This window comes from Periplaneta americana, chromosome 3 (assembly GCF_040183065.1).
Source record: "Periplaneta americana isolate PAMFEO1 chromosome 3, P.americana_PAMFEO1_priV1, whole genome shotgun sequence".
NCBI lineage: Eukaryota > Metazoa > Arthropoda > Insecta > Blattodea > Blattidae > Periplaneta > Periplaneta americana.
The window spans coordinates 197,475,590-197,487,747 of NC_091119.1; the positions used below are offsets into that span (position 1 = coordinate 197,475,590).

Below are 12,158 nucleotides of genomic sequence, written 5' to 3' on the forward strand. Positions count from 1 at the left end.
AGCTATCGAGTTCGTCTCACGCCAAAGACTTGGAATCATCCTTTCATACTGGCGACTCTGTTATAGAGTACTGTCCATAGCCAAGCCTTTGGTGTGAGACGAACTCGATAGCTCAGTGGTAGAGCGCCTGACCGGAGAACAGGAAGTCGCAGGTTCGATTCCCGCTCGAGGTTGTGTAATTTTTCTTTCATACCATGGCATGATTGTGACTATAATAGTATTTAAATTCATGTGTATTTTATGTTTGTTTTGCATATAATAATATTTAGTAGTAATGAGGGCAATACAAGAGATTCTTTTGCGACTACATTGTGAGCTACATGACGGAAGCTGTTATACTGCTGCAGACAGTTGAAAGTATAACTTTGCAGTAGGCTTTACGAGGGTTGATCCTTTTGCTAGACTCTGGATTCATTTCTACTTGATTTAAAATTCCTATATTATGGCATACAAATATCTGATATATCTCTAACCTGTGTGTTTAATTTCAGGACTACACATGTTCACATTAGTACCCGTTAGAGTGAAAAATGACGTGGTGGTGTAAAATTGGAACACATAGAGCAGAGAGCTGTGGTTAAATACCTGCAAATGAAAAGGTATGTTCTCCTCTCAAACCATTCTTATATCACAGAAACTTTGAGAGTTTGCAGTTTCTTATAAATAGACTTTGGACATATCATTTCAAAACTTCCCAGTCTAAATAACTATATCATTTAAATTGAGTTTAATTAAACAAAAAACAAGTCAATTGAGATATTGAGGGGGACGTTTAAAATCGGTATTAATTGCATATTTGGTTTCACCCCCTCACCTGTACTTTAAAAATTTAAATAGTACCCTATTTTATGATACTTAAATTTGAAATAGTTTTCAATTGTTTTTACATCTCTCGCATCTTTTGTTTATCATATCCTGACAACCTGAAACTGTTTAAATTGTAGCAAATACAGAATAAGTCAGTTTGTTGTAGAATTAAAACACAGTTTATTTTGGGTAATTTCCTAAATTTGATTAAATTTACTCAATTAAATGTTCATTGATGTATAGGCAGCAATACAGCCTATTTCGAAACTTCTGTACATAGCATTGCCATGGTATGAAAACCATACATAAATAACGTAAATCCAAACTTCAGCTTTTATAAAAAAAGCTGAAGGTTAGAATTTATAAAACATTTATATGACCGATTGTTCTGTATGGTTGTGAAACTTGGACTCTCACTTTGAGAGAGGAACAGAGGTTAAGGGTGTTTGAGAATAAGATGCTTAGGAAAATATCTGAGGCTAAGAGGAATGAAGGTACAGGAGAATGGAGAAAGTTACACAACACAGAACTGCACGCATTGTATTCTTCACCTGACATAATTAGGAACATTAAATCCAGACGTTTGAGATGGACAAAGCATGTAGCATGTATGGGCGAATTCAGTGTGATTTGCAGGAGCTGTGAAGGCACTGAAGGTGATATGCAGGAGATTTACCGCTGAGAATAAACAGCTTCCCTGGCACACATACTGTTAGGTGAGATAGTTAAAGCATTAAATGACTTATATTACATCAGGCATGCTCCTGAAAAGACCAAATGTTTGAAAAGACATGCAGCTCCCCGGATGAATACCACTACATGTAGTAACTTTATGTCTGAAAGAAACACATCTTATAGAATTTAAACTCAGACCATAACGAATAGAAAAAAGAAGTGTGCGCACTCCTATCTGTTCAGCATTGTCGACGGTGACCAAGAGAATTAGTGGCGCTGCGATCGGTATTGCTCAGTTGGAAGCGAATATCCATAAAAGAAGCAGTAGAGTGTTCGTTCATTTCGTTTGCTTTTTTAGTGTAATTAAGTGTGTTAAATACTTTAAGTGCCAATACACTAATCTGCAATTATTCGTACACGAGTGACAAGTGAGTAGCTCTCACGATTTATTTATTAAAGGACGAGATTATTATGTTTTTGTCGTGTTATATTTGAAGCAATACCTTCATGTTTTGTTCCGGGTTGTAGGGCGTGTGTGTTTCATTTGCTTATGCAAACAGAACAGACAATAAAAGAAAAATTGAGCGATGGAATGTGGGGCGACATATTTCACGAGTGCATAGACAGTATTACCTCAATTGTAATTCAGCCACCGGGAACAGGATGCTGCTTGGATCATGCCATGGATATCATACCGAAACTAATTTTTCACTATATGAAATGTTGGTTCTTCTTCCGGACGAAACAAATCCGACGAGAACTCCAAGCTCCGAGAGCCGCCAAATCATCTCGTAAATTCTCCAAAGTGTCGGACAAGTAAGTGTTGGTGAGTACATATTGCATGCCTACAAGCAGCCCTAAGTTAAGTTTTACATATTAAACTATTATTTGTTTTACAGTGTGATGTATATGAATGTGTTTTTCTTTCAAATAGTCTTAATGTTGTAAGTACAGTGCCAGTTACGTACGTATATGGAGCGAAAGGTAAACAGTGCAACTTACGTTAAATGTATTTACGTACTTACACACGGAACAGACTGAGCGAACTCTGCACTAGTGCCGCGTGGTATTGGCCGTTTGAATTAACAGAGTGCGACCACTACTTCTTTCTATTCGTTATGCTCAGACTGAATAAAAATTACATTAACATGAACTATTACAAATAACTACATAATAAAACCACTGAATCAATCAGAAATGCTAAATTAAGACATGCATAGTTTCATAGAATCCACCACAAATTCCTTCAAAGTTGATGTAAATAAGGCCTATATTACACTATCAAATTTATGTGTCACAGAAATGTGATAAAATATATATGATAAAATCTTTTACAGTGTAATATAGCATATATGATCACTTCTAGCTGTGACATAGTTCTGTGATAAAAGTTATGGTCATCATCATACCTTTGATAAAATCTGTGACTGAGAAGAAAGAAAATGGCGGTAATTAAGTATACATGGTTCGTGAAAACCATAAAAACTTTCAATATCACATTAGGAGTCACATGAAATGTTTTATCATCCATTATTAAATACTTGATATATATAGAATTTCACATCTTTACACTGAAGTTCTCTCAGTAGAGTTTGATGGATTCCTTTTGTATCTTTTCTCCCTATCCCAGTCTCTAACCTAAATCGTCGGCTTAGAGTGTAAACCTGCTAACAAAAAGGAAATTTTGCAGGGGAAACCAAAAACTGAGTACATATTAACTCTGAAACTTCACCACCTGTAATTTGGATTTGGCCCAAAGTTTCAGAATTAATTTATATTCAGTTTTTTGTTTTCCCTGTAAAATTATCATTTTATTGGTTAGCAGGTTTACACTCTAAGCCGACGAAATATATATATTTTTTATTTCTTCTCTAGTATTAATGCAATAACAATTAGTGCATATTTTACAGTTTCAACAAGCATAGAACTATTGTGGACCCATTATTAGAACTGCGATGAAAGATATGATAAAAGCTTTGACATAGTGTAATATAGTCAAAATCTTACATTTGATCATATATATTTGATCAAAAATTTTATCATATTCTGTGACACAGAGATTTGATGGTGTAATATAGGCCTAAGAAAACACTAAGAAAAAGACTTGAGTTTTTCTACATCTGCTGCATATCCTCATCCATTCTGGTAATGTTGTAAATCAGGTGCTAGTGTAAGGTGTTAGACTTTCTTGTGTGCATAGAGCTAAAATTGTATGACTTGAGGCTTTCCCGGCATTTGATGTAGAATAACTCTTCTCGGGTTCTCAGCCAGGTGAGTTGGAGATTTGCTTCCAAGCTTTCGATGGCTAGCACTGCCATCTTCTTCAGGGAATGAAGTGATGTGGGACCATGTCTAGCCGGTATATATGCAATAGTAGGGCATATATTGCATATATACCGGCTAGACTTGGTCCCGCATCACTTCATTCTCTACAGAAGATGGCATGGCTAGCCATCGAAAGCTTGGAGGCAAATCTCCAACTCGCCTGGCTGAGAACCCGAGAAGAGTTATTCTAGAGCTAAAATTATTTCACACACAAGAATTACTGGGAGCATTCACATATAAGGAGGTCCGTTCTAAACCATATTAAGTCCACCCACAGACGAAATTGAGTTTTATATGATTTCTTATAGTTCTGAACATGCTCTATCATGCTGTGAAGTCTGTTTGGGTCTAACTGTATTAAATCCCCTTCAAAAGATTGCATGAAACTGGGTGTTTGTGGCAAACTGTATTATGCTCCACATCTTTGTCCATGTCAAACCATATTCTGTCCAAAACCAATTACAGTAAAACCTCGATAAGACACGCTCGCTTATTACGCCTTTATAAAACACCCCGTTTGTTGCGCTCAAGTCCTGCATAATACGCTGTTTTTGTGGAATATTTTCGATGTAATTTTCAGCAATGTACTGTAACAGCAATGAAACATCTTGGTCATTGAACTCACTGGTGACATTAACCTGAAAAGTATTGGTATTCGACCCTTTACCTGCACATTTAAACCTTCATACTTCATACCTTAGCATACCCCACCCTCTTGTTATGATATCTTATTCGACTCCTTATCTGCGTGGTTAAAGCCTACATACAGTTACAATACCTCACCCCTTGCTAACCCTCTCTCTCTCAAACAGCATTCCTCACTCAGCCGTAATAAAATTCTGGAAATTTTTGCTGGACAGTTTGTTGTCCTTTTGTGTATTGAAGTGTCTGTGAATGTGATTACAATGAGTGTTAAACAAAAAGCCCTTTCTGTGTCGGAAAAATTGGAAATCTTACTCTCTGATTCATTAGGAATCTCATCATCGACTTTAAGAACAATAATAAAAAATCGCGACTCAATCACTACAGCTACAACGTCGGGAGGATGTAATCACAGGAAACTGAAGTGTGGTAAACATGAGGACTTGGAGAACACGCACATGGCAAACAACTATAAATGGCTTTCTTTTTTTCGAAAGAATTAAGTACAGTACATATTGTAAATGTCTTTGATGTACAGTACAGAAATTACATAATGAAGTAATACTGTATTACCTTTCATGAATCATGTATTTCAATAAAGAAAAATGTCATGATAATCCATGTTGAATCTTTCGTACACTACTTTTAACACTTGAATATAAATAATTGATTAAATGACTATCTTACTCGTGTTAATTATGTAAGCATGTGCGGCTTACAGCTGTTTCGGTGCTACTTGACACCATCCTCAGCCTACTACATCTCGGCACTATCGCTCAACACACAGATCAATTTCAGAACACACACACTATTTGACACAACTCTTCATCACACGAACGCACCCACACAACAGGCAGTGAAGTTGAGATAGCGCCGAGATCTAGTAGGCTCTGAGGATGGTGTCAAGTAGCACCGAAACAGCTGTAAGCTGCACATGCTTACATAATTAACACGAGTAAGATCGCTATTTAATCAATTATTTAAAGAAAAATGCTAATAGATACTGTATATAAGTCAAAATTAGTATACCTGCCTAATACGCGGTCCCGGTTAATACGTGTTGTACATCCAGTCCCTTGAATAGTGTCTTATTGGGGTTTTACTGTAATATTTTTCATTGTAAGTATGCGTGTCAAGTTTCCTGCATTGAGAAACACTAGTGCCAATATACAGTATTGACTTATTGTCGATCTTTGTATCAGTTCAGTGCCGCTGGAGTCCAGTTGTGGATATGATATCCGTGAAAATGGAGGAAGAAGTGCCTATAGGCGAGACTAGCAGAGGAAGCAGGAAGAGAATAAAGAAGAAAACAGCACGACAGCAAGGAAGTGAACTTCGGTATGATGATTTTTACTATATTTTTAATTAATAGGCGTTAGGATGCTTATTTTCATTAAAAAAACTGTTTTCTACAATAATCATGTAATGTACAAGAGGGCATTCTTGTTTCAATCTGGAGAAACATTGATAAGGATCCTAATTTAACACTGTTCGAACCACCGTGCCAGCGTAGGGAAAGTTGGTGTCACTGTTGTGCAATTCCCACACATGATATACAGTAAGTAGGGTCAAGGAAAGGGTTTTACTGAACAAAAAAAGAAAGCTGATCAAGATCGTTAACATTAATGAATGTTACCTTTGTGATTCAATATTACATAGGAGTAATCAAAGAATGTTACCTGTTACTTACATAATTACTTTGGTTGAATTTTTACAAATATAGAGGAAAAAATTACTTTTTTTTTTTTATGTCCATGATATTTCCTGAATTTCAGGACAGTTTGATGTAAAAGTGATTTCAAATATAATTGATTCTGACAAATTAAGTTCTTCCAGTAATTCATATTTTTAGTATTTTAATATATCTCCCATAGTTGGCACATAAACAGTTTTTCTTCTGAATAATTTCGAGGGAAAAATTGTTCCGGAGCCGGGTATCGAACCCGGGACCAATTTCGATACCCGGCTCCGGAACAATTTTTCCCTCGAAATTATTCAAATCAACTTTACAGGGAGTTATACCTGAAAATCTTGATTTGCAGTTTTTCTTCTCTCCTGAAAAATGACATCAGTGGACTTAAGGGAAGAGGATGGTATTTTTGGTGAAAAATGAGTGAATTTAAAAAAAATAACATTTTTTCCTTAAAATACTCTGTGATATGTGTAGAATACATTGTAAAATATCTTGTGGGTATTTGTGCCCTTATTGGATGTTGAGACGCCATTGTTAAACTTCCTGCACTCTGGATTTTTAAATCACACCGCCCTTTGATTGTTGTTTCCAGAACTTCAGTTTTTTTTTTTTTTTTTTCAAAACCAAATTTTTCTTTAAAATACTCTGTGATGTTTGTGGAATACGTTGTATAACATTTTGTGGGTATCAGTGCTCTTATTGGATGTTGAGACGCCATTTTTAAAGTTCGTGCGCTGTGGATTATTAAATCACACCCCCTTTGATTGCTGTTTCTGAAACTTCATTCTTTTGCTACATTGCCAGACAAAAATCGATATAATTTCTGAACTGTTCAAGATACATGCATGAAATTTAGAATACACATTCTCTAGACTACTAGGAAACTTTTCTCTGTAACAGAATTTTCCTAATTGATTTCATTTTAAAAATAAATTTGTCTGTTTGCAACAAAGAAAAAAAAAATGTTATTAAATTTTAATTGTTTATTTTACAAATGATGTTGTTGTTGTTGTTTTCTAATGGCAGGCGTTTGACAATAAAGTCATTTGACCTCTTGCACTCCAATATTTTTCAAAGATATTATCATGACCAGCCACTGAAGCACAGATTTTGAGATGTTCCGAATCCATTTCTTGGTTTGAATTGCACAATGGACAGTTAGGGGACTGATATATTCCAATTCTATGCAGGTGTTTAGCCAAACAATCATGGCCTGTTGCCAATCTAAATGCAGCTACAGACGATTTTCGTGGTAAATCGGGAATTAACTGTGGATTTTGATGCAGAGAGTTCCATTTTTTCCCATGGGATTGTGTTATCAAATTTTGTTTGTTGAAGTCTAAGTATGTAGATTTAATAAATCTTTTCACAGAGTAATACGTAGATTTAGTAACAGGTCTGTAAGTAGCAGTGCTGCCCTTCTTTGCTAAAGCATCCGCATTCTCGTTTCCCAGGATTCCACAGTGGGATGGTATCCATTGGAATACAGTTCTTTTATTGAGTGATATTAATTGAGAGAGCATTTTAGTTATTTCTGCTGTTTGAGATGAAGGTGTGTGTTTAGAGACTATTGATAGAATAGCTGCTTTGGAGTCTGACAATATAACTGCATTTTTAAATTTACTGATGTGGCATAGAAGATTCCTGAGACTTTCACTTATTGCAATGATTTCTCCATCAAAACTTGTTGTTCCATACCCAAGAGATCTATAAAGTGAGAAGAGACAGCACGTAACACCTGCACCGGCATTTTGTTCTCTGGAGATCAAGGATCCTTCAGTGTATAAATGAAGCCAGTTTTGTGGAGGGTATCTAATATTAATTGTCTCTAAAGACAATTGTTTCAGTATTTCAGTGTTTACTTCTGATTTCAGTATTTCTTCTGTTAAATTTAGATTATATTCCATATTTAATAGAGTTAAAGGGTTTGGTTTAATTTGTAAGTTTTCTTTTAAATTCGGGATATTGATTTTCTGTTTTAATTCTTGAACAATGGATATGAAACTTTTTTGAGTTTTCAATCTACAGAGAGGGCTGTATGAATGCCAATTGTTTCCTGGTAATCTGATAAGTTTTTCATATTGAATCAGTGCTTTTTCTTCTATTGTCATTTTGATGCTGTTAATATTAGTGAGGAATCTCATAGAATCTATTGGAGTTGTTTTAATTCCACCAGTAATGAGTCTGAGAGCTTGGTTTTGAACATATTCTATGTCGTTTATGAAAGGTGAAGTAATTAAAATTTCTCCGCAGTATGTCAGCACTGGCTGTATAAACATTTTGTATGTATGTTCAAAGTATTCCTAGAGCATCCCCATTTCTTTCCTGCTAGTCTTTTTAGAATGGAGAATCTTTTACGAGCTTTTTCAGAAATGCATTTCAAATGGTTGCTCCATGTTAACTTACTATCGAAAATAACTCCAAGATATTTGGATTCATAAGTCCTAGGAAGGTGTTGGCCATTGTATTGGATATTGAATTCTCTTTCTTTTTTACCAAGTGAAAATATTTGGTAGTTACTTTTGCTTAAATTGAGTGTCATCAAATTTGATGTATTCCATTCATGTAGTTGATTTAGAGCTTTAAGAGCAGAATTTTGAATTTTGTCTCTATGTCTGTAAGATCCGGAAGTCCACAAAACTATATCATCTGCAAATAGTGCTGTTTTCATGTTTGATTCCTCTAATAGGGAGGGTAAGTCATTTGTATAAATATTGAATAAAGTTGTGCTGAGGACAGCGCCCTGAGGTAGACCTCGATATGTTTGTCTGTAACTAGAAAGTGAGTTATTGAATTTAGTGGCAATGAATCGTTGACTAAGGAATTCTGATATCCATCTGAACATATTGCCGGAGATACCTAATTTCTGGAGTTTTAGTAATAATTTATTTCTCCAAACAGAGTCATATGCTAGCTGAAAGTCAATAAATATTGCCAAGGTACCTATCTTCTTTCTTGTTAAAACTGTCTTTTATTTCTTGGCCAAGGCGTATAACTTGTTCATTGGTAGAGTGTAGTTGTCGAATGCCGGCTTGTCTTGGTGATAAAAGATTTTGGGATTCTAAATACCAAGTTAATCTGTTGGAGATCATGGATTCCATGGTTTTTGCTATCATGCTTAATAGTGCTATTGGTCGATAACTATTAACATCATGAGCAGGTTTCCCTTTTTTTGTGAATTGGTACAATGATTGCTTTTTTCCAAGCTGCAGGAACTGAGGTGTTCCATGATAAATTGAAAATGGATAAAAGTACAGACTTGGCTTTTCCCCCAGATGCTTAAAAAATTCGGAATGAATGTTATCGGGGCCAGTCCCTACATTTTACAAATGTAGGGAATAATATCAAAATTCTGTTACAAACAGTTTGTAGAGCATGCTTTTACAAATAAATTGTAACAAACTGTTTGAATTTATCTTTAAAAATGGCTTAGATATATCGATTTTAGTAAAATCCTGCATTGTGTAGGCCTATATATTTTTTTTCAAATTTGGCTCCCAAATAATTTTTTTTTTTCAAAATATTTATATTTGGATGAGTTGCTATAGCCATGAGCTCTCTACATACAAAAAATTAATATTTTACACCAAATAGGAAAAAAGTTTTAAAAAGTACCGTCCTCTCCCCTTAATATGGTTGTAACAGACCTCCTCATATATATCTATCACCTTGTTATAAGGTCATTATAGATATTGAACTGTTTCTTTTTTTCTTTCTTCCAGATGCTTGTTTTGATCCATATTTGGTTCTCCAGGTATTGGTTGGAGAAGAGATCATCCAGGATCAGATTTGGAGCATCTAATCCACATCACGTGACTATGACGACATGTTCATGTAAATTTGTATCACCAACCTTGTAATGCAATGATATGCTGTGAAGTACTAGGTGGTTGAGACGAAATGCCACCACTCTACCGCATGCTTTAGGGATAGCCTGCCTTCCACAAAATGTGATCGTAATTTGGCTCAAGATAAACTGAAATAAAAGAGCATACATTGTTATTGTAAATGCTCGAAATGGTGGTCGCCTGCATTCAGGTATGTGTCACATCTGTTCAGCACATTCCCGGACACTTTCTATAGGCCTAGTTCATTTTCACTGTTGAATGTTTTCTTTATCCTAGCGACAATATCTGGGAGCAATGCTGATGGACTACACAGGTTTTGTCCTGTTGTAATTCCAATAATTATTTAGTTGAATGTTGAACTGAGGTAGGGTTACCATAAAACCCATGAGTAGGTACAGGCTCACAGACAACTCGTTTCCTTGAACCACAGTGGCATTTCGTTTCATCTACTCTGTGTACCTAATATAATAAGATTACTTACATATGTTATCTTAATATGCATAATAAAATAATTGAGGTTCAAGAGGAGTATTTTATTTAATGGATGGGACGCAAAACAGATAAATTAACAATGCAATTTGAAATGTACAGGAAATTATAATACAGTAGAAGCCCAATATAACAAAGTACGAAATACAGTGTATTCTGATATAATGCAGTGAAGAATATGTCCCCCGAGAGACAATACCATTATTAATTTATTAGCAACATTCTGAATTGTTAGAGATTCAGTACACTTGTTCATTAGTTTGGATAGAATGATTCTGTATTCTACAATTGATCACTAAATCTATCTCGAGCTCAGAGGGCGTCCCTTGCCATTCCTAGCATCTGATATTGTAATTCCACATTTCTTAATGTTTTGATTCCGAATAGTTTTGTGAAGTGCAGGGAATTTCTAGCGGGACATGATCAACTCGCAGACCATTTTACATAACGGAATTTTGGATTCACCTATATGCACCCTCTTTAACCCTTTCTGACGTGAATTTGTTTTTGATTTTCCACAATTATGGGTGCATAAGGTCATAGGGACATCATGGAGAAACGAAAAAAACAAAGCAATTCTCTTCCTAATAACAGCTGGCCAAGGAACTGGAGGATGCTGCACTCTATTGGTAAAGAACGAAACTACTTCTGAGGATACGAAATGGACTCATTCGAGTGGAAAGGGTTAAGGAAGACGTCACAACAATGGACTAACGCCTGCTGGAAACAGATGGAAACCCAACTGAATTTGGGAAGATAGATGGTTTAATTATTAATAATCACATGATTCTATGGGACCAGCCTCATGGTCTAGTGGTCAGAGCTTCTGGCTATAGTTCATGAGATCCCGGGTTCGATTCCCGGTTAGAGCACAGGAATTTTTCCTTAAAGGGGATTATTCCTGTGTTCGTCTATGGTCTGGAATTTAGGTTAAGTTTAGATTTAAGACTCTCCTGGCACTACATTATCATAATCATCCTAACACATCATCGGGGTAATGTAACTCTGCCTTCCAGGCGCCCCAATTTCAGAAGTGGGTTACAACTAAGTCACGGCCAGGAGAGAAGACCAGAAATGTCGAAAGACAACCTTTTGGGGGGGGGGGGAATATTATTCTATGGGAAAACTGGAACTTTCTCGAAATAAAAGAAGTAGTTAATGTACGATATAGTTACGAGTTGGGACCACTGCTGTGGAGTAACAGCATGCTTGACTAAAACTAGCGGGTCTGGGTTCAAATCCTGGTTGGGACAAGTTACCTGATTGAGGTTTATTCCGAGGTTTTCTCTCAATCCATAAGAGCAAATGCTGGGTAAATTTAGGTACTGAACCCTGGACTCATTTCGTTGACATTATCGCCTTCTTCTCATTCAGACACTGGATAACCTTAGCAGTTGATAAAGCGTCGTAAAATGACCAATTAAAAAATGTTACGACTTGAAGTGAAATTAAAAAGAAAAAAATAGGTGGACGAGGTGTAATATTTCATCTGGATCAAGTGTGTACTTGCTCAATTTTTCTTTTAATTATTACTGTATAGTTATGCCTGCTATTTTTATTACTATCATACTATTTGGTTCACATATAGCAAAATCTAATTCACAAAATAAATAAAAATTTGGTGCTTAACTGTACATATAAATTAAATTTGACTACAACTAACTTTTTTATTTGTTCAA

The 12,158-nt window shown here is 35.6% G+C and overlaps 1 protein-coding gene across 6 annotated transcripts in view; it reads left to right on the plus strand.

The window, feature by feature from the left end:
* LOC138696941 (proteasome inhibitor PI31 subunit-like) overlaps window positions 1-10,508 on the plus strand; it is a 70,257-nt gene extending 59,749 nt beyond the window's left edge. For 4 of the 6 annotated variants that reach the window (XR_011331498.1, XR_011331497.1, XR_011331493.1 and 1 more), the window contains 3 exons: window positions 492-599; window positions 5,652-5,787; window positions 9,865-10,508. The gene's annotated coding sequence lies outside the window, so the exon portion shown is untranslated. Of the gene's footprint in view, window positions 1-491; window positions 600-2,010; window positions 2,309-5,651; window positions 5,788-9,864 lie in introns of all 6 variants that reach the window. The other 2 variants (XR_011331494.1, XR_011331496.1) reach the window with 1 other exon arrangement.
* Window positions 10,509-12,158: the final 1,650 nt, after the last annotated feature.